The sequence below is a fragment of the Rhipicephalus microplus genome, chromosome 2, assembly GCF_043290135.1.
Source record: "Rhipicephalus microplus isolate Deutch F79 chromosome 2, USDA_Rmic, whole genome shotgun sequence".
In the NCBI taxonomy this organism is placed as follows: Eukaryota; Metazoa; Arthropoda; class Arachnida; order Ixodida; family Ixodidae; genus Rhipicephalus; species Rhipicephalus microplus.
In genome coordinates this window covers 112203677-112226477 of record NC_134701.1, presented here as the reverse complement: position 1 = coordinate 112226477, position 22801 = coordinate 112203677, and positions in this window count along the sequence as shown.

Below are 22801 nucleotides of genomic sequence, written 5' to 3'. Positions count from 1 at the left end.
TATGAACCGGGAGACCTTGTAATGGTGTGGAAGCCTATCCGCAAGCGTGGCTTGTCCACAAAACTTCTCGCCCACTACACTGGCCCATTCGTTGTCCTTGAGCGCCTCAGTGCAGTAGATTATAAAATAGCACGGCTGACAGCTAGTGGGAGACGATCAACCAAGACCGAGGTTACCCATGTGGCTCGCCTCAAAGCTTTTAGACTGCGGGACGATGCATGAAACGCGCGGTGCGCTTCGTCTGCGAAGGGGGAAATATTACGACGTGTATGTGCCGGATTGATAAGAGGGAATAGAAGTGTGGACTTGGGAAGAAGAAGATCTCTCGGCAGTTTTATCCGGTGCGGCCTCGCCATCCCAGCTTCCGTTCAATAAACCCCCGTACCCCTACTTCAGGCGTAACAATATATATATATATATATATATATATATATATATATATATAGGAAGTGAAACGGCTGCGAGCGTGCTATGAGCGTAGCAAGCACTCGTGTTTTGCGTCGCATCCATATTATGATTCTCATGTTTCCAGGTGTCATTTACATTCGTCCTCCATTCACGTAGCGTAATACCGAATTTGGTATATGTGGAACTAGTGAAACAGCTGCGAGAATGCTATGAGTGTTGCTTGTTGTCATGTGCTACAAAAACGCATATTATGAGTATTAGTTTTGGACGAGTCATTTACCTTCGTCGTCTATTCACTTCCCGTCATAACCAATTTTGTACATGTGGAGCTAGCGAAACAGCGGCGAGCGCTTCATGAAGGGCCCATTATACTCCGACGCAACGTTGACGCGCGCGCAGGCTGAGTGCAGCGACGCCACGCTAGCGATACGCCAACACTATAGTCTGACACCAGGCGCGACCAGCATCCGTCTGCGCTTCCCAACGCAGCGCACGCCTGCAAGTATATGACAGGCGGATCCACAATGAAGGTCAGTCGGAAAATCCGCTGATCTCTACTAAGGGTGATATTAGTGCCTAAAGTAGCAGTGCCGGCGTGACGAGATGAAACCAACGCCACCACGAACGCGCACCGTGTCATGTCGAAGTGTAATGTCGCCTTGAGTGTGGCCTGTAGTATTGTTCTTACATGGCACGCATCTCATGATTATCATGTTTGCACCGGTCGCATACCTTCGTCATCCATTCACGTGACGTAATACCAAATTTTCGCTTATGTGGAGGTAGCAAAACGAGCGCGAGCGCATGTTGTTACATGACACGCATGTCAAGATGATCATTTTTGTACGTGTCATTTACCTATGTCGTCCAATCGCCTCACGCAATACCGACTTTCGTACATGTGAAGGTAGCAATACGGCCGCGAGCGCATCACCGGCGTAGCATGTAGTCATGTTTTTACATGACACGCATCATAATAATATTAAGTTTGAACCAGCCACATACCGTCGTCATCCATTCACGTCCCAAAATACAAAATTTAGTACATGGGAAGCTAGCAAAGCGGCCGCAAGCGCATCATGAGCGTGGCACGTGGTCATGTTGTCATGTTGTTACATGACAAGCATCTCATGATTATCATGTTTGCACCATTCACATACCTTCATCAACCGTTCCCGTCCCGTAATACCAAATTTGGTACATGCAAAGCTAGCGAAACGGCCCCGAGCGCGTCTTGAGTGTGGCATGTAGTCATATTGGTACATAACGCGCATATCATGATGTTCATGTAACACTTGTGATCACCATGCAGGCATGTCCTACCATAACAGTTTTGCAACATGTAATGTGAACTATGCCCCCACAAAAGCAGCAAGATCGTGAAATATAAATCATGACATTCGTGACATACGTATCGTGATTTTTATGTTATCCATAATCAGTCATGTTTGTCATGCAGCCATGTTATGACATACCAAATTCGGTATCAATACGATTATCCAAACGGCCAGGAGAGCTGACAGTCGTAAGCGGCTATATATAGATAGATAGTTAGATAGCTAGATAGATAGATATATCAATGGATAGACAGATAGATAGATAGATAGATAGATAGATAGATAGATAGATAGATAGATAGATAGATAGATAGATAGATAGATAGATAGATAGATAGATAGATAGATAGATAGATAGATAGATAGATAGATAGATAGATAGACTCAAAGTCGCCGAAGTTCACCAAGAAATGCTGCGCATTTGAAATTGTCCAGAATCACCTCCGATAGGTTATGCCAGGGAACTGGTTTCTTTCTACCAGGCTGCTTAGCAAAGGAACCCGTCAATAAAGGAACCGCTTGGAACGCACTTTTATTCATGGTGCAAGGTAGCACGCGTTGGACGTTGTGCGAGCTTTCAATTTTAAATGTGCTAGTAGTCCTTCGTAAGGCCATGAAACCTGAAATACCTGAAGACCATTTGCTGCAGAGTTCGGCAAGTCTCGTCCACAGACGCTGGAGTCGATCTAGCATGGCTGTGCCCGAATAGATGCCGTTCTTACAATGCACACTCAAGCTCAAAACAGAAATGGTCAACGTGCGCAATCAGTGCACCCAGGAACAAAGCTGAATATCTACACCAAGATATATGTAAACTGGTAGCGTAACTTCCATCAGGAGCCCGTGGATACAGTAGTCAGCGGCTCTTTGCCACCGTCGCCATCTACGTGAGATGAAAACAACTAACAGCAAAAAAAATGTGACACCACAGTTAGAACCGCTTGTGATGTCGCGCATTTGCATGACGCAAGATTGAAAATTTTCCTAATTGCTGATCTACGTGGCTTTGTCAATATGCAATTTTATTGCACCTTCATTATGTCTCGCTAATTGCATGCGAGAGAAAAAAGAAACAAAGATAACAAAAATTGAGGAAGCAAAGTTGTTTTATTAGCCAAATGACGTACTTGCAATAAGCACAAGGAACTTCACAGAAACAATTATGAGACAACTGTTCACGATCACAATAGCATCATAGTTCGACAACTCACGTAGTCCATTCGTCGAAAACCACTTCAGCAATACATCAGCTTTGAAAACATAGCTTTGGCAGCCGTAGAGTACAGCATCTTGTTGCTAAGCCTGCTGCGTTTGCATTCACCAAAGGTGAAGCCATGTCAGCCGTGTGCCAGCAAACGCAGTCAGCAGTCACAGGAGGAGCTATCTACACAATCTCTGACATAGTTGAGCTATGAAATGCACAAGAAAAATAAGTAAACTTCTGAAGGTACGCAAGAAACCACTATGGAAAAGTGAGCGATGTCTTGTTGACATGGTAATGCGCCGAACCAATGAACAGGCCAATGCAAGCTCCGATAGAATATTTTCTGAATACGCCCCCCAAATCCTTTGGCCCATATTAGTTGAATGCCTCCATGTGCCCGCTCTTTCTGAAACTAAATAAAAAAAATGGGCGCTCAAGCACGTACCAAATAGTAAAGATTTATTAAAGTAATCTACAATTTGATTGTAACAAATACATTTAAAACTACCGTAAAATGGGGTTACTTTGTGAAAGATTTCGTTCGTTTTCATTCTCTCGCTGAACAATTATCAACATAAAGTCAAATGAGTAGTGGCATAACGTTGCTGGAACATCCCCTCACGCAATGGTACGTTCTAAAAATCCGTATTTTTAATACAAACGGCTACATTCAGGTTAAAAGCTGTCTTAATGTTGCCCCGTTGTGTGGGGCAACTTTGTGACAACGTTGTTTTTTGCTGAATATGATTGGGAAAACAAGGACAGGCATAATCTTCCCTCATCAAAACTTTATTTGCGTTATGCACAATTGGTTTCTGCTCTGGCAGCGTTACAATTCTATTACAAATTATTCCTACATGTACCTCCTCATTTAAGATATTTTACATCAAAGATGCCTGCCTCGCTTGCCTACTAGCCTAGGGGATGGAATTGCATACAAAATTTCTTCTTTTGAGTGCTAAACAGCGTCTTCGCAGTCTGGCTATCTTCAATTCTTTTTGGTCCTCTCCGTAGTGCTGATGATGTACCCATCAGATTTGGCTTCCTTCACTTTTCCCGGATAAAGTTGTCTTTTGAAGTTTACTACGACAAAGTCATCCCTGTTGAAGATGCTTTCTCCGAAATCCGTACCGTGGACCCTCGGGACGTTGCTAGTATTTGGAATCACGGAAGTGGTACGAGTGTCCGTTTCCGATGGGTTTTCAAGACTTCCGGAGAGAACATCGGAATCACTTGTATCTTCTTCCGACCAGTTTTTGTTGTCGCCGTGCTGACTATCTGAGGACAATTTGCTGTTACTGCTTTCTTCTGCACTGTAGTTCTAAAAAAAAGACCTCTTTCTAGGCCGTCTAGCTCTGATACCGAAGGAAGAGCTGCCCTTCTTTCCGGTTGTCGGTTTTTCCGTCTTGCACGCTTTTTCTACATTGGCAACCAATATGCTTTTCCCTGCTGGGACGTGGAACATCTTCCTCCTTTTGATGGCACGCTTTTCGGTCACCTCTTTTCTTTTTTTGTTTAATTCCTCCAAGAAGACATCCCCTAAGACGTCTGTTACGGATTTCAAACTTTCCTCAAGCATTGATTTGGGAAGCCGTTGGAGAACCTCGGTCTTGTCCTGGGGGAAAACCCCAGTCTTCCTGAATCCCGACTTCAGGTTTTTTTTAATACTTTCCTGCAATTTGGTCGTCATCTTTTTTAAAGGCCGGGTAATTCATCTTCTGGCATGGATGTGCAGCGGCTTCCAGAAGTTGACTCTTTCCATTCCGTCAAAAGTGAACGCCAATTTATTTTAGGCTGCGAAAAACGGCGACTTCAAGAGGCTGCAGTAGATGAGACGCATTCGGTGGGAGCGCGATGAACTTTAGATTGTTTTCTTCGCACCGACGAAGCACTTCGAGGCTAATTTGAAAACTCAAATTGTCCCCAATGAGAGCATTTGGACAATCTTGCTTTTTCAATATGGGAAGCTTAGGTGACATGAACTAGTCTTCAAAAACTTTGTGATCAAACCAACCAGATTTCGTTTGATTATACCGGGCCCCCTCTGGTTCATTTTCTGCCCATGTCAACCAAAACTTTTCTGCTTTGTAATTGATGTAAAGCGGAGCCAACTCCCCCGCATCACTTCCACAAATCATAATCAAGTATAGGCTTTTGATGCGCTTTGAATTTTTCTGCATACTTAGCTCCTCTTCTAGTTATCACTTCTTGGGTCCCTGGATCATCCTGTACAATTGTTTCGTCATAGTTCAAAATGTTTTCGTGCGGAAAAGCATCGAGCTCTTTCTCCAGATGGCGAAAAACGTGTCAATTACTTCTGTATCTGTTGAGGTCCTTGCATACGTTATGTTTTTTTGACAGGCATTCAGGAATAATATATTTGTGACGTTTCATGAAAGAGTCTGCCCACTCCTTTCCAGGAGGAAAGTCGCCGTTTTTAAAAGCCGACACTTTTCTTTCCGTTCGGTCGAGATACGCCTTCACCACACAACCCAAGTCAAACTTTGACATTGGGAAGCCGAATGAAGACATTGCGATTGCATGGGCATTGAACCTCGGCTCCTCCTCTTCCGTAAAAACAGCTTGAGGACCAACTTTTTTAGCCGATCGATCGACTAAACCCCGCGCCTGTTTGGTCTTCAACCACTGGGTGTTGCGATGAATAATGAACCTAAGAAGAAAAAAAAACAACACCTAAGACATAGATAACGGTAATGCATAGGTAAGCACCTAAAAAACAAGAAAGAGAGAGAGATGATTTAGTAATACTCACGAACCTTTCGGATGCTGCCCTTAATGACAGTTTCTTTGAAAAGACCAACTCAACGGCATTATTTCATGCTTCTTGAGTATAATTTTGGTACGGCCGTGCACCAAGCTTCCTTTAATAATTCCTCATTTATCTTGAATTGTGAAAAATTAACAAAACAACATAGAATTTAAATTAAAAGCAGAGTGGGTAACTTTGTGACAGCTGGCGTGTCACAAAGTTACCCCACGATATATCAACATTGCTGTTTCTTTTCTAGAACCTTCAACAGACATGACTTGATTAAATTTATATTACAGTTTATTTTAGCCCACATATTACCAATCAAAAGTACATACCTGTTTTCGCGGTGTTTCTCATGAGGACGGGTCAGGCGCACAAATTTTACAGTGCTTTAACAATGCGCGCTAAAACATCATTCAACATGGCGGCGTCTTGAGTCTTGAGAACAAGGCGCGAGAAGCGATCATCTTTGTCGTTAAGGAAAACAATGAAGCACACTAGAGCTTCGCCTTCAAGGAAATATCACTATAGCGTATTGGGGCAGCCTGTGCACCGCCTTTTGAAATGCTGGCCTGTTCAGGTTCTCAGTGCATGTCTCAACGGTGCTTTAGGAAATCGAATGGCTGTGCACTGAAGGTTTCGAAGTGTCATAAAACACTTATTGCAAGCACAGTTGTAGCCTGCCCACTATGACATAACAAAGTAGAGACCATAATGCTGTGACCATTTATGTCTTCTCATCTTTGTCAACGAAGACGATATAGTTTACACTTACTTTTATTGCACGATAAAAAAATGCTGTTTGCTTTGCAGCGATGCGGACGGGTGAGGCGCACAAATTTTACGGTGCTTTAACAATGCGCGCTAAAACACCATTCAACATGGTGGCGTCTTGAGTTGCTCCGGGGCATGGGAACTTCGACCGGCTGCCGCTAGGTGACACGGCATGTCAGGGGAGCTTGTTGGGTGGCTTATAGCTTTTCGGCGGGGCCTGGTCATAGCGTGAGATTTAAAATGCACAAAGCCAAGAGCGTATCAAAAAGTAACCCCTGCAGTCATAAAGTAGCCCTATTTTACGGTATTGCAAAAAATAATCGTGTATTTGATTTTCTTGTTTTTGCTATTTGTACCTTCTCACCTAGTCGTACTTCAATCGTCACGTGGTTGTTGATGTCTGTCGCAATGGGTTTGCTACAACTTTTTTGTTCCGAGTTTCGCGAACTATTTATATTGACCTTGTCTACACTGCAAATACCGCGACTATAGTTGTGCGCTGGTCACCTTTATCCTGGCAGTTAGGATGTTTTTCGTAAAGATCAGAGATGCCACGTTACTACTTGAACCTAGCCTACTTCTAACGTAGGTGGTGCTGGTAAGCATGTGAAAAGCCTCGCACCTCGCATACGACTCCTCTAGTTGGGTAAAATGCTTCGAGGTACGAGCCTGAACTGAGTTTTGCAAGTGCCCCAATCATTACAAAAACCCGGGTTGCCATATGCTGTCATCACCTGCGTCCGCGGCAGTGTTGTGGATGCCTAACTAATACTGTCAGTGAACTAGCTTATACCAGTGCGGGGACGCTCGCCTGCTCTCAAGTCGATCCATTCATCAAAGTTAGGGGCCATCAGCTTGCTGATTTTCACTTAAGTCGATCTTCGAGTTAGCGTTTATCAGTCCTAACCAGTACGGCAGAGTAGAGAGCCCCTCGATACAAGTAAAGAAAATACGGCGTTTTCACAAGGTGTTTTCGGCACCAAAATAATACGGCGAACGCGAAAGACTGTCTCAAACAGTGAAGTCACTTTCAAATTTCATAGTCGTTTTCTCTTTTTTTAGAACCCCTATAAGTTACCAAACCACTTTTTTCTCTACAATGCGCGTTGATGTGAAAGCTCTCACAACATAAATGACGCAATTCATTCTCAGGGTCATTGCTTGCTGATCGGACATTGTACCATGGTTACGATGTTGTTTTGATATGCGCTCTAGTGTACGTCGAACATCTTCTTCAATGCTTAATGCGAAGCGAGATTCTGCTCAAGAAAACAGTACAGAACACTCGGAGAAATTATATATAACTGTTCCAGCTGCAGGTATAGTATGATGCCACAACGCGTACGTGGTAGTCAAGTTGGACACCCTTCGCTTTCAATAGCTGTACACTTTCAACGGCGCGCCTTCTCCCGGTTGTCGCTGGAAGACTTTACGTTCGTTGCTCTTTACTGTTTTCATGGATTGCTTACATCAGCGATGACTGTCGGCGTTATACCAGAATAGAGTAGATGTGGGAATATAGGAGATAAGTGCCGTAATTATAGCATGTGCCATATCTGATCTCGACGCACACTGCATTCACACGTGCTGAGCGTCGTTAAGGCCCTCGCAATAGAATATGTTTATCTGAGTATTCAGAGATGAGTAAGGTTTGTGAAACACGTGGTCAGTAACAACTGATCGCTTGCCCCTCACTTCGAAGAGCGCGCTTAGGTGTCGGAGAATTCCGGCCCAAAGCCACGCTCATTGTGACAGCAACTTTTCATACTATTACAACCCATATAATTTGCCCTCATTCGTGCAAACCCAGTGCAAATTGTGAAAAGTGATTACGGCCTTATTTTAAGTCAATGCTTGTTTTAGTGGCAGGAACATTTAAAAAGTAACCTTGGTGTCATTTGTGTATATAGTAATGGTGCCATTAACAAAGAATGGTTGAAATAAAACTCATGAGTCTCTTTGCGTTAGTGTGTTGAATATTTCCTGAATCATACACTCCTTGACTTTACTCCGGTTGGTAGCCCCGTTCTGGAAAGAGAAAGGGTCCCTGTGGTATGGTTCCTCACCACAAGACACTAGAAAATCAAGAGTGGACTACATCTTATCAACGAGTCAGTCGTCCTCACATTTATTTGTCCTGAACAATACGATGTAAGTGAGGAGTTGAGTGGCATGCATGAAAAAATAGCCTGGCGCAATTACGCGTGCTGTTCGAAAGAGGCCCGCGTTATCTTGTGCAGCAAGATTGTGGACAAGTGGAAAGTTACCAAAGGTACTATTTGCAAGTTCTGTTTCACTAAATCTACGGCAGAAAGTCTCAAGGGTTCCCGTCCAGACAACCAAGGTGCGAGAAGCGATCATCTTTGTCGTTAAGGAAAACAATGAAGCACACTAGAGCTTCGCCTTCAAGGAAATATCACTATAGCGTATTGGGGCAGCCTGTGCACCGCCTTTTGAAATGCTAGCCTGTTCAGGTTCTCAGTGCATGTCTCAACTGTGCTTTAGGAAATCGAATGGCTGTGCACTGAAGGTTTCGAAGTGTCATGAAACGCTTATTGCAAGCACAGTTGTAACCTGCCCACTATGACATAACAAAGTAGAGACCATAATGCTGTGACCATTTATGTCTTCTCATCTTTGTCAACGAAGACGATATAGTTTACACTTACTTTTATTGCACGATGAAAAAATGCTGTTTTCTTTGCAGCGATTTTATATTTAGCTGCATTTAATCATCTCATCTATCTTGAGTAGCAGATAACGTCTGTAATCTTGGTCATTTTTAACGACCATTTTAACTACCAAAAACTAAATTTACTATAGGAATCGCATTACCACTAACCTTTTGAGTGGCTCATAACCTACAATTAATGCACCAGTCTTATGCAAATTCACAATTACGATTCATAACGAATGTTTATACTACACAAGTTCATTATGCTAATGAAATGCTTTTTGACCACGCCTTCTCTCACTATCTAACTGCACCAGAGAATGGATATACCGCCAGTGACCTGACTTATCACTACCCGCTGCTTTCACACTTCGATTAAAATATATTTTTCTTCAGTTTACACATTCCAAACAAGTTTTGAATAAAAGGACATTTATAACTGCCCTAGCAAAAGTTCTGTGTAAAAATAAATGCCTAAATGAATCTCAAAAACAATTTATAAGTTTTCGCTTTCATTAGATTCTAATACGTGTCAGGTTGTACAAAATACGTGTAACATTGTACAAAAACTTTAGCATTGTCTCAAATTATGCTTAATCAAAACATAATCACTTGTAAAAACAACAAAAAAATTATCGGTCTGAACAAAAAAGTGTTCTTGTTTGAAAAACACAAGAAAAACTGCAAATTGTTACTTGAATTAGGAAAGTTGTTCAGTTTTCAAAGAAAAAAATGAGCAAGCAGGTAATAATGTTCAATAAAAATAGGATAAGTCAACAATTTAACAAGCAAGACATTAGAAGACCCGTCAAATATTCTAAAAGCAGTACTGAACAACACCCGTCAACTATTTTATAAACAGGAATGCAGAGCTTTAAATTTCAAAGATTGTGTTAAGCAGCAGGTATAACGCTGTTAACCTTGCAGCTTGCAGCATTTGTTCCAAAATTTTTCGCAATAACCACGTTCACACGTGTAGGGTAGCAATCGTGTTATCGTGAGCTTGTAAACTTCACTGCCGTTCTTTCAGTACCAGTTTCTCACTCTATTTCATTCTCACTATTTTTTGAGCAAGTCATATTTCTCAAGAAAAAATGAAGTTGCATGCACTATACGTGCTGTCATTTCTGCAAAACTACATATGTCACATTGTTCACTACCCTTCTCATTTCCCAACTATCATATTAATTATGCCTAATGTTGTGGGGCATCCCCAGGAACGCTTACTGGGATCTCTGAAACTTCTAATAAAAAGGCAATCTATAGAAATTTTAAACAGCTGATACGTTTCAACCGACAAACACTTTCTGCATAAAACAACGTCCCACCCCCTTCGGAACCTATTAAATAAACCTATAAATCCTTGTATAGAAATTCTTGACCGAGAAACTACCTCCAATCCTGTTTGCAATATTGAACTGCCATACGTGGGCGAAAAAATTTATGGATTACAGGCTCACACACGTGTTCTTGATCGTGAACAAAATATGTACCACTTTACGTGTTCACCCAGTGAGACGTTTATGACTTGTACGATTAAAAATGATGTGTTGAGGATATTTTTAGAGCATTAAAAACGTGTTCACAATATATAATTGCTAAATAACCTGTCAAATACAACATATTAAGCAAACATCATGGTTCACACAAGAAACTTCCACTTTCAGTGTTGGTATTGTAGGAAGTGAATGGTACAACCAAGCTTGTATCTTTTGGGATAGGTGGCATAGATGTAAGCCTTATACAGGAAATGATGGGCAATATATTTCACATCTAACATATTCAAAAATAAAAATGACATTTTCAGAAAAAATTCGCTTTTTCAATTTAGCCTTTTTATATTAAGATGACGTAGTGGGTACATAGCACGTTCAAAAAGATTTCACGCTCGTGATTGCTCGTAGTTTAAAAGCGTGTTCATCGTTACACAGAATGCAGTAATAGTAGAACGTTTCACATACCTAAACTACTCTCAAATCTATCGATTGCGTTGCAGTTCTCCTAAGTTTGTCGGGTAACGTGCCGCCATGAAAACTGTGCACTAAGTGTGTGATGTACACTCAAGTGACCGGATCTTACTGTCACAATAAACCAATAAAGGCTATGCTGAAAGGTGTCCCACTGTATTTTTCGAACAGTGAGTTTAGGCCGTCGGATCCCTAAAAGGGAAACGCACTAACTGTATCTGCTTATTTACGATTGGGAACGGGGGGGGGGGGGGTATGCGAAGCCTTCCTTTGCGTGCTGCAGGCACACAAGGCATCTATCTATCTATCTATCTATCTATCTATCTATCTATCTATCTATCTATCTATCTATCTCTCTATCTATCTATCTATCTATCTATCTATCTATCTATCTAATTCTGGTGGGAGCTCTTGGAATACCCTTTAGGTTGTGTTGAACCAAAATTTGTACGCAAGGCCAAGATGGTTTGACGAGAATGACTCATGCATGATGTCATGCTCGTCATGCATGGTTTTACGAGCATGACGAGCATGACAAGATGAATGTGACAATCCCGTTGCTTACGTCGTCGCTTGTGTGAAAAAAAAACCTATACTACGGGCGGATAGGCACCACAGGTATGTGAGTTTGTGCTACATGCGAATAATTATATAAAGATACAGAGGAATGGCGATAACACAAATTGGTAATTTAACACGAAAATGCTGAGTTATTGCCAACATCGGATGCGTTCAGCGGACGAATGTAAAGAATAAGAAAGTTGGAGATCTCATGTATACTAGGAACCAATGATATGCGAAGCACCAATGAAGAAGGTTGATATGTCACGTTAAAATCAGCACAACCTAACAATACGGATGAACGCTGTACATAGCAAACAGAGGTAGAAAGGCTATGCGCATCCACGTAAATATATAAGATGCAAGTATGTTGTTTAAAACCACGTAACGACGGCACCACTAACCATTGCAATACCAGCACCAGTAGTGGTTGGCATGTAATTTATGCCATACATGACTTCCATGTCATGATTATTGTGTGTTGCGCCTGCAATTGCTGATCGTCGTTCCTTCAAATCACGTAATATCATATTTCTTCAATGTGAATCGAGCAAAACAGCCGCGAGCGCGCAATGAGCAATTCATTTAGACATCACTCACGGTAGCTTTTTGCCCAAAATATACACGAAAGACGAACAAGCGCATGTTTTACATGACACGCATATCATGATTATCATTCTTGGTTGTGTAATTTACCTTCATTATTATTTCACATCTCGTATACCAAGTTTGGTATATGTAAAGCTAGCGAAACTACCGCGAGAGCATGAAGAGCGTGGTATATGGGGATGTTTTCACATTACACATGTCAGGATTGTCGTGTTTGCACAAGGAACATACCTCCGTCATTCATTCACGTGACGTATTTAACACGAAATTTGGTATATGTGAAACTAGCAAAGCATCCGTGAGCAAGCTATGAGCTTAGCATATAGTAATGTTTCGCATGACACCATGTCATGATTATTATGTTTGTACACGTCATTTACCTGCGTCGTCCATTCAGGTCATGTAATGCCAAAATTTATATGTGTGAAGCTAGGGAAATGGCCACATGCGTTCTGTGAGCATAGTATGTAGTCATGTTTTACATGACTACATACTATGCTGTTTTACATCATGTTCGGACGTATCATTTACATGTTTTACATCATGTTCGGACGTATCATTTACCTTCGGTGTCCATTCAGTTCTTGTAATACCATTTTCGTACATGTGAAACTATCAAAACGGCCGCGAAAGCATCATGAGCATGGCGTGTAGTCATGTTGTTACATGACACGCATATCGTGATTATCATGTTTGCACCAGTCATATACCTCCTTTGTCAGTTCGAGTTACGCCATACCAAATCTGGTATATGTAAAACTAGTGACACGAATGATAGCGCATTATCAGCGTGTCATGTAGTCATCTTTTACAAGGCAAGCATATCAAGATTATTATGTTTGCACCAGTCTCAAACCTTCGTCATCCATTCACTTCTTGTAACACTAAATTAGTTGCATGTGAAGCTAACGAAATGGTTGCAAGCAGATCATGAGCATGGCATATTGTCAAGTCCTTACATGACACGCAAATCACGATTATCATGTTTGCCCTAGTCTTATACCTCCCTTGTTCATTCACGTTACACAATACTAAATTTTGTTTGGTATATGTGCAGCTATCGAAACGTCCGCAAGCACACCATGAGCGTGGCAGGCAGTCATGACTTACAAGAAATGGAAGTCATGATGTGCACGTTAAGGTCTCTCAATTATGTTCTCTATGCAGTCATGTCATACCATACCAGTTTTGCAATGTCATGTCAAAGAAACCGCCGCAAGAGCGCCAAGCTTATGAAATGTAAATAATGACATTCATGACTTATGTTAGCATTGGTCACTTATGCTTGTTATACTATCATCTTAATCTTTACCAATTTAGGTATCGATACCCTAATCGAAATGGCCAACAGAGCTAAAGTCGTAGGCGGCTAGATAGATAGATAGATAGATAGATAGATAGATAGATAGATAGATAGATAGATAGATAGATAGATAGATAGATAGATAGATAGATAGATTGATAGATAGATAGATAGATAGATAGATAGATAGATAGATAGATAGATAGATAGATAGATAGATAGATAGATAGATAGATAGATAGATAGATAGATAGATAGATAGATAGATAGATAGATAGATAGATAGATAGATAGATAGATAGATAGATAGATAGATAGATAGATAGATAGATAGATAGATAGATACACTCCATGTCGCCGAAGTTCGCGAAAAAATGCTGCGCTTTCAAAAAGGCACTTATCAGACTTAATGCGTACGAAACGCCAGTTGCTGCTCTATGGCTAACTATTGAATGTTATTAACATTACGTATGTACTCTTATAATACAGCCGTCACTTCCGGTCGACGTAAATTGTAGTTAAACGCCATTCACAGAATTCGATTTCTGTGGGAGTGTCGAGCCTTAGCATCTTCGCTGGCTCAAGCGTTGCATAACACCTACTGCTTCTGATCTTGCATATACTCATGTTGTGGTTGCATATTTAACGGAAATTCCCACTGGCATATCTGAAGCCGCCACAGAAATCTAGAAATGAGCACTTGGGCTGCGGCAAGACAGATCAGCGAGTGCAACAAGTCAATACCCCGTGTAAGGACACGGCGGAAGTTGTTTACGCATACGTTATAAATGGGTACAGGAAAGTTTCTTGCCGTTGCCGATTCTCTTCGGCCTTGCACGCGGCAGGCCAGGAAACAATTCGTTATACCTAATTTTGTATAGCATACTCGTCTCGTCGTCCTCTCAGCGGCTACCACAAGCAAAACTAGTGTCCTCGCTGTTGCTCAAAGCTAGAAGCAAACCAGCACCACGTCAGAAGCCAAACGACGAAATTTTAGGAATGTGAACATGTGCAAAGAGCTTACTAGACACCACCTAAAAAAAAAACTGAAGCCCCATAGCTGCCCTATTGCATTGCTAATGCGGACAACGCATATCCGGCAAAATCCGTTTTTGTTAGAAGGAGCACGCGGAACGCTCCATCGCGCAGTGGGTTGCTCCGATTCTGCCCAGGAAAATGCGAACTTATTCCAAAATCTGCAAGCCTAATGCAGATTGTCGGCCGTGGAGTAAGAAAACTTGCTCCCGCTTGACGAGTAGAATTTGTCAAGGGTAAAACTGGTTATATAAACGTAAGTGATTGATCAACATGTGTCTGTTCAATAGTTCGTATCGTTTCGCTAGGTACAGCAGTGACCTTTTCTCGGAATCCTTTGCATAACCTCGATTTCTAAATTATGAAAGATCTGCTGAATTTTTTTTTGTTAATGTCAACCGCATACCTGAAGTTATTGTTCATAATTGTATCACTGCTTTTTTATGGTAATACACTGCTAAGGATCACTCACAAAATATTTTAGTGGTTTTTAACAGGCACGATTCTTTAATAATGTAGGTACTGCTTTTGCTCAATTATAATTCAACAACGCGTGGCTCTAGCTAACACAACCCGCAATTATTCATATGCTTTTATTATGTAGCGCGACATTATTATCATATGCATCCAAAGTGTAATATCAATTATTTCTTTCCTCTGCCATAGGTGATTGTTATATCATGCAGATGTGGTCCTTGACCGACATTGCGCATTTAATAATTATGGAATAATAATTTGTGATATTATACAGAGCCATTTATTGAACTAATTACCAAAGCATGCAGTGGTCATCAAGTTAATAATTTGCACTCTGGCTTTAACCATCACAACTAAGCAATAAATAGCGAGCACGAAGAATGGTTACACACACAGCTTTCCGCAATCGCAAAGCATTTGTAGGTAAGTATACGATGCGTCTCCTTTTCGGCGAATACATTTTTGTTGGACGAATTTTTTTAATGCTGATTTCAGAGAGCTTTCTTCGCCCTCCTTCTTCCAATTCTTTCACCCACCTAGGGTCTCTCTTGATTGAGCGCATGTAATTCTGTTTTTGCTTTATTCCATAGAAGTACTGAGCGTATTTCATTTCCAAGGAACTGCACATTGAGTGTCATTCGATATATACCATATAAATAGTAATAATGCACAAAAAGGTAACAAATAAGACACTTCGTCTATTCGCTTGCAGATGAATTTATTAGCTCTACGCAGTTTAAGCGAGACCTACGTAAGGACACTAACGACATAGCCAGTGGCATCAAGGAAATAAAAAACGAAAAATAGAAATCGATATCATTATCGAAACGGCCAGGAGAGCTATAAGTCGTAGGCGGCTAGATAGTTAGATACGCTCAAAGTCGCCGAAGTTCACTAAGAAATGCTTCCTATTTAAAAGAAACTTGAGGAAGATAAAGGTTCTGCATTGCGTGATGGTTTTGCTTGCGAGATGAATGCCATATTCTTCTTTGAACAGCCAGCCTGTAGAACTTGTATGTCTTTGTTTTGTTTTGTTTTCTTTTTGCGTTCATTGGCAAAGTGGCGAAGAATTGGTGAAACACGCTTCGAGGTTTCAAAGAGCACAAACTTTTTTACTCCAAGCGTACAGCCAGCATTCCTGCTAATGAACGAACTCCAAGTTTCTTTGATGATAAAGCCTATAATAAAATTGTCACTGAAACCACATATTCATTCTCAATAAACAATAGCAGTACCTCATCTATAGTTCAGGCCTTGGAATTCAAGGGCGTAGCTGGACAGAATTGACACGATAATTTTTGGATTATCGTTAGCAATACTAACATTATCGGCTGCTTGTCAACTTCGAGACTTCTGCAAAATTAAGAGAGGCGTCTTCCTGTGAGTAAAATCATTGAAATGTGCTGGTGCTCCCCTCTTTGGCGATGTCGCCTTATTAGCCATCATTGAATCACCATGGCAGTGCCACGAAAACACAGTGTAGATACGTAACAATACTGGAACATAGACGACTGAAATAGAGCTTCATTTTCATAGCTTCATTGTGGCCTTCACTGTGGCCAGCTGGATCGCATGATCAACCAGGTTGATAACTGAGCAGCCCTTAGCAGACTCTGACGGGTGTGCCACATATTTTATTCGGCTGTAGACAATAGTAGCGGCAAGTTTCTGTGGTACGCTTATCGGCACTCATGCAGTTATTCTAGGCACGGTTACTACTTTGAGAATTTAAGACTATTTCCTGTTCTCAGAACTTGCAGAAGCCTTTGCCAAGGCAACACTAAAGAAAAAACCAATGCATAAGCTGCCTTTTCTGTGACATAAAATGGTTCTAAAATTGCTTTTTTAGCACATCTGCGCATAGCGCCAGAATTCACATTAATAAAAATAAAGAGCAGCTGTGCTGCTTTAGCCTCCCAGTTAGGCTAGCTTAGCAAACGGTATCGACAAAACTCAATTTTCTTCTACACTGAAAGAGTTTTTTCGCTAAGATAGCGTTGAAATTTTCACCTTTCAACACAATAGCGTTTGATAAGGGTTCGTGTCACTAGCACTTGAGCCTATAGAAGGTGAAGCATTTGAGTAAGCAAAACTTTGTAGACACGATTTTAACGACAGTTTCCCTCAAGTGTGTGGACTTCAAAAAAACGAGTTGTTTCACATTGTTAATTCATTTTTTCTGTTCCAAGTCGTGATCTATATAACAAAGAGGAGCGCGTTTTTATACATAAACATACTTTTTATTAGAGAGCCTTTGCATTACATTTATGGATGACGCACAGAGAAAAGAAAGTTTAGTCTTCTCCTGGATTATCCTTTTCACGCCAGACAATAGACAAGTTTCCGCCATTTTGCTTCACTGTTCACAGCTCGCGTTCACCACTGCCTGATGTCATTTTCTTTTTAACTATTTTGTTCGGTTGAGGGTGTAATTGATGTGTGCGAATTAAAGAAGAAAAAGCTATACAGCTCAACCATACATTACGTTTTGATAGAAACCTGCTCAATAACACTGGAGGTAAAGTAAAAAATAACAATCTTTAGTGAACTAACTCATGGTAAGTGATCGTGAAAAGCACACGCGTCACTAAAGTACAATACGGTCAACACATGAAACGGTTTGGTGCTTTATGTGCCGTCATCACGTTCTTATGTAGTCAACAAGGGTTTCGTAATTTTAAAGTACACAGAGTTATAAAGATGGCAAAAGTAGTCCCAGCCACCATTCAGATTCCAAAGTTCCAAGCCACCGTTCAGATTCCAAAGAAGTCCCAGTCAACTTTCAGCAACCTAAGGATTCAAGATTCACAGAACGAATCAAGTTAATTTTACATTGAGCAATAGGATCATAACCATTGCTGCGACGTGATAAGCGTTAACTGCGAAAAAGCATAAATAATTACGGATGTTAGGATCCAGTTGTCTAAAGTTTTTATATATTACATGCGTAATTCCGTGATCGGTACCTTGTAAGTGATCAAAATAAACTTTCAGCATAACATTTTTAACCACTCTCTTGATACTTTATGGCCCATGCTGTGTGTCACTTCAGTACAAAATTATAAGATGTGCTATTGTGGATGCCTTCGCAAATTTTTACGACCTGTTATTTAACCCGCTTTTATATAAAAGTTGGCGGTTCTCTAGGATTTTGTTTTTGTGGTAATGTGGCAACGACGACCAGGATTTTTTGTCATAATCTTCGCGTCAGCACTTGAGCACCATAACTACTGAACCACCGTAAAGGGTTTCCCTGAAAGTCCAAGTTGAAAGTCGTATAGATACTCGTTTCTAAGCCAGCTCTCTCCCTTTCTTTCGTTTTGGTGATTTGTTTGTGTCCTATGGTTATCTGGTAAGTTGCTCTTTTAACCGTATTGGTAAATATTTTCATCATATTGTTATACTGGTTTTTTGTGGCACCAAAGATTACACGCATTCGCAAACTATGTGGCAACAAATGAATAATAATTTTCTTTATATTGTCAGTGGTGTACATTATAATCATTCTTGAGACGTCATTATTGCTAACCATCAATATGACTCCAGGATGTGTCGCCTTCTGCAATGATTTTTCAAGTTTGCAAATAGGTGTATATTTCTTTTTTACAGGATATAAACCGAACACTTGAGAGCGAATACAATGAAGTGCTGCGTGTTTGCCCTTGTAGCATTCGCCATGATGTTGATGCTTCAGAATGTCAACGGCTGCGATAAGAAGACTCTTCTGATCGGGAAAAGTGAGAAAAAAAAACAGTTTATTTTCTATGTGTTGCATAGACTTCTGTGAGATATAGTGCACTGAAACATAACAGTAGCCAATTTGAAGGGAACGTTGTTAGAATAGGAGAGTCTCTCTCTGCCCAAACTGGAAACTTTCACTTCCACGATTCTTTTGCCAAGAGTGTGCCTGCCTACCTGCTTGCTTCCTTGTTCTTATATGATTTGGATTGTAGCAACTACGGGAATTGGTCATTAAACCGACTATACTGTATTGGTGAAAAAAGCTTCAAATTTGATGAAGAGAAAATAATATTTCAGCCATCTACGGAATATGAAAGTGAACTATCGTAAGGTGGCATACGAATAAAGTAGGTAAATACCTGATATTTTAGACGAACAAATGAATGGTGATTGCAAAGAAATAGAATTTAAATAACAAATATATCTAACGAGCAAACATTCTGTCTACGAGAAATTTGGAAACTGCTATGCAGGCGCTACTTGCCGAGAGCTGACACTTAATCAGTTGATCATCTGTTCGAATAGTTAGGTTACACAAGCCCATCTCCTAGGTCTGTCATGCTGCATGAAGGATAGTTTGTTTAGAAATCCACCCTCAGCGCCCATGTTTGGCGCCCACGCGTTGGAACGTGACGTGGTGTGGACATATGCCTTCTATTGAAGTGAAAGTGGTTATGAGATCAAAACACAGGACACGCGTGGCGCCGTAGTTGTCCGCCGCCCCCTCCCGAGTCCATAAAAAATATCACAAAGAATAAGAATAAAGAACTACGGTAATAAAAAACACCAAGGACGCAACTGAATTTGAACTCGGGTCCGCCGCCATCCAGCACAGTATTCTACCACTGAGCCACGCTGGTGCTTTCAATTCGTTTCAAAAGAGGTCTTAAGCAGGCCTGTGGTCGGGAAATAAATCGAGTTTTTATCAGTAAGAAAGCATTTTACAACACCAAAGGAACAATTTGGTGTAATGGGAATTGCGTAACGAGTGGGTCGTCTAATGTTCCAACCCATTACAAAACTGTACTTCTCCTACTAAGTAAGTCGCGAACACTTCTCCTAAGAAGGACGAAGGATAGCATAGTGAATGCTGGCCTACTACGCAGCAATTATTATTATTCATGGCGTACTTTATAACCACCAAGTGTGCTTGTAGCAGTCACTTAGAGATCATTTAGAAAAAGCTCTGAAAGACCGCTCTTCCCGCTTTTGCTGTGACTGCAGGCTGTGCGTTTCGCGCAAGCCTGGCGGTTTTTTTACCCATTCTTGGTATTGGATCACATTGGTGTGGTTGAGACTCGAACTCTTACTTCAGAGCCAACATTGCATTTGCTTGCCAGCGTCGAACACGCGTGGCGCCGTTATATCTAGACTTCGCGAACAGTTTTCGTTGTACTAAAAGCTATGATGTTGAGTTGCAGTACTTCTGGCAAACTATGCCAGCACAATCTCAGTAGGACGTTCATGAAACCTAGCCTATTCAGAAATACAAGCGAGGGTGACACTAGAGGCAAAAAGGGAGAAACAGGTTGAGGAAATAATGAAGACACCATAGGCACAGACTGCGAACTGTTTGCTCTTGGAAATCAAAGTTCGGGAGTTTTTACAGCAGGAATAAACGTACGTGAACGCACCGTTACAACAGCATGTTTATGACGTGTGAACTTCCTTTTGTGAGCAGACATTGTCATGTGGTCAATTTCGCACTACCTTCTTGTTATTGATAGCATCAATACTCGAGTGCCATGCAAAAAAAGAGGAGTAGCCAGAGCCATACGCAGCAGGTAACCTCTCAACAAACATATATGTTATAGCGCACTGCACCATAGACGGTGAATCAGGCAGCCAATGTAGTCTACCTTTATTATAATAAGTAATATAGAAGCTTTGATAAAAAAGACAATTTTTGCAAGTTGATTGCCAGATGTTTTGTTTGGTTCTTTACTCCATACTCATTTTATAGAGCTCCGTACCTTTTCCTTGTTACCAGTCATGGTTACTGCCCTCTTATGAAATAATTTATTGGAATTCGGACTTATAACTGACGATAAATGGCATGGTGTAGCTTTTCTTGCGGTAAAATCGGGAACAATAGCCATCACCGTCTAGATGCTACGCTACGTTTTTCTGATAAGCAGGTTGGCGCTCACTTCGTGGCAAAAAACACGCACAGTATGGAAGCTGCAGAACTCTGCAATGCAGAATTCCGGCAAGGAATATAAAATGAATGTTTGCAGCAATAACAGGCTGACTTTTTATGGCAGCTCAGATCCAACGGTAGTTTCTTTGTTCTCGTTGAGGCAGAGTTCAATTCAAAGATATTTCATGGCTGCACGTTAGGTATGCGGCCAGAAGAAAAAAAAACAGAGTTGCCAAGCTATAACATTATCATGTGATAAAGACTCTAGATATTGTAACATTCAAAAGGGCGATGGTACAAGTCTTTCATCGGTTGCCGGAGTTAAGCAAAGCAGCAAACACAGACAAGCAGCAAACACACGTGTGGTCAATGCCCAATGCCTGTGTTCTTTATGTTGCATTATAAAAGATCGCGGTGCGATTCTTTGTAGTATCTGGTGGTCTCGATTGTACGCATGTACGCGGGTCGCACGTTAGATCTGGTCGGAAGACGCGATGACAATTGAAAGGCTTCGGATACTTAAACGCCCAGCTTTCATGGTGGAAGAAGATGCATCGAACATTTAGCTCTTGAAGTAAACCTGTCACTGTGAAAATAAATAAAAATGTTTCGCTAAATACACCTAAAACATCAAAAGTTAGTTGTATGAGCCCACACGTTGAACACATCGTTTTAAACTCCGCTAAAGCACCCTGTCCAGTATCATAACAATGGTATATAAATCTTGCTTCAGGGCCGAGATAAGCTTTGGTGGTTTTTTTTTTCAAAGCTAGGTGAGATGTATTGTTTCAGAACTTCCCCGCTCCTGCCTTTTTCTACGGGTCTTCGAAATGGAGTTTTTGTGTCCCGAAATATGCTTGCGCGCATAAACTCGTGAATACGCGTACAGTTTCAGTTGAAGTTGGATACGCCTTCAGGCAAGTGCGACACAGCCGGTGCCGAACCCGACACACTGCAACCTTTTCTATGGCAAGAATTGTCCTCAAGTCGTGACTGGTACAAACACTTGTGTAACAGTATTCACTTCCAAAACCTATTGTTTACTTTGGAAATATCCATGGGTGTCTGTGAGTCCAATTTATGTGTATTTATTACTGATACTTTACTTTCACAGCTGGCTGCCTTCTGGGCGCAGTTCCAATTTTACCAGGGCAAACCTTGGAACTCCGGTGCCCCTGCGCAAACGTTTCGTGTCATGATGGTCTGAAGCGCATAATAGTTTCTTGGTAAGTAGAATTTTCGAAGCAGTGCACCGTGCCAATCAATAGATTCGTTTAGTTCACGTTTCATGCGCTTAGCACGTGCACGTTTTATGTCTGGTAATTTGGCGAAATCGAATTATTGCGTGTGTGACAAACTTATTCCCCGTGTTTTAGGGTGTAGCGCTATCGAGAATTGGCCTCACTCTATGGGAGCACGTTGTATAAAGGCACGACAAAGTGGGAATGCCGCATACTATGTACAAAAAGAAAACGAGCACGCAAACTTGTGGTCAGCAGGAGGTTGTGATACGCGATGTAGAAGGAATTATGAAGCAGCCTAATCTGTATCTGCTGCAGGCAGAATCGTCTACATGGTTGTCGTAGGACACTAGCTCTTCCATAGGATACAAACGACATCGTTTCCTTTACACTTCTCAATACTTGAGCTGAGTTTTTGGAAAAGTCCTTTTACTATCACCTATTCCGCGTGCAAACAAACAAAAAAAAAACTGCGGCAGGATTTTTCAGAAACAGGTTCTGACTCTGACAAAGTAAAAGTTTGGCGTTCAGTATTCCTATACGTGAAGAAGAGCGAA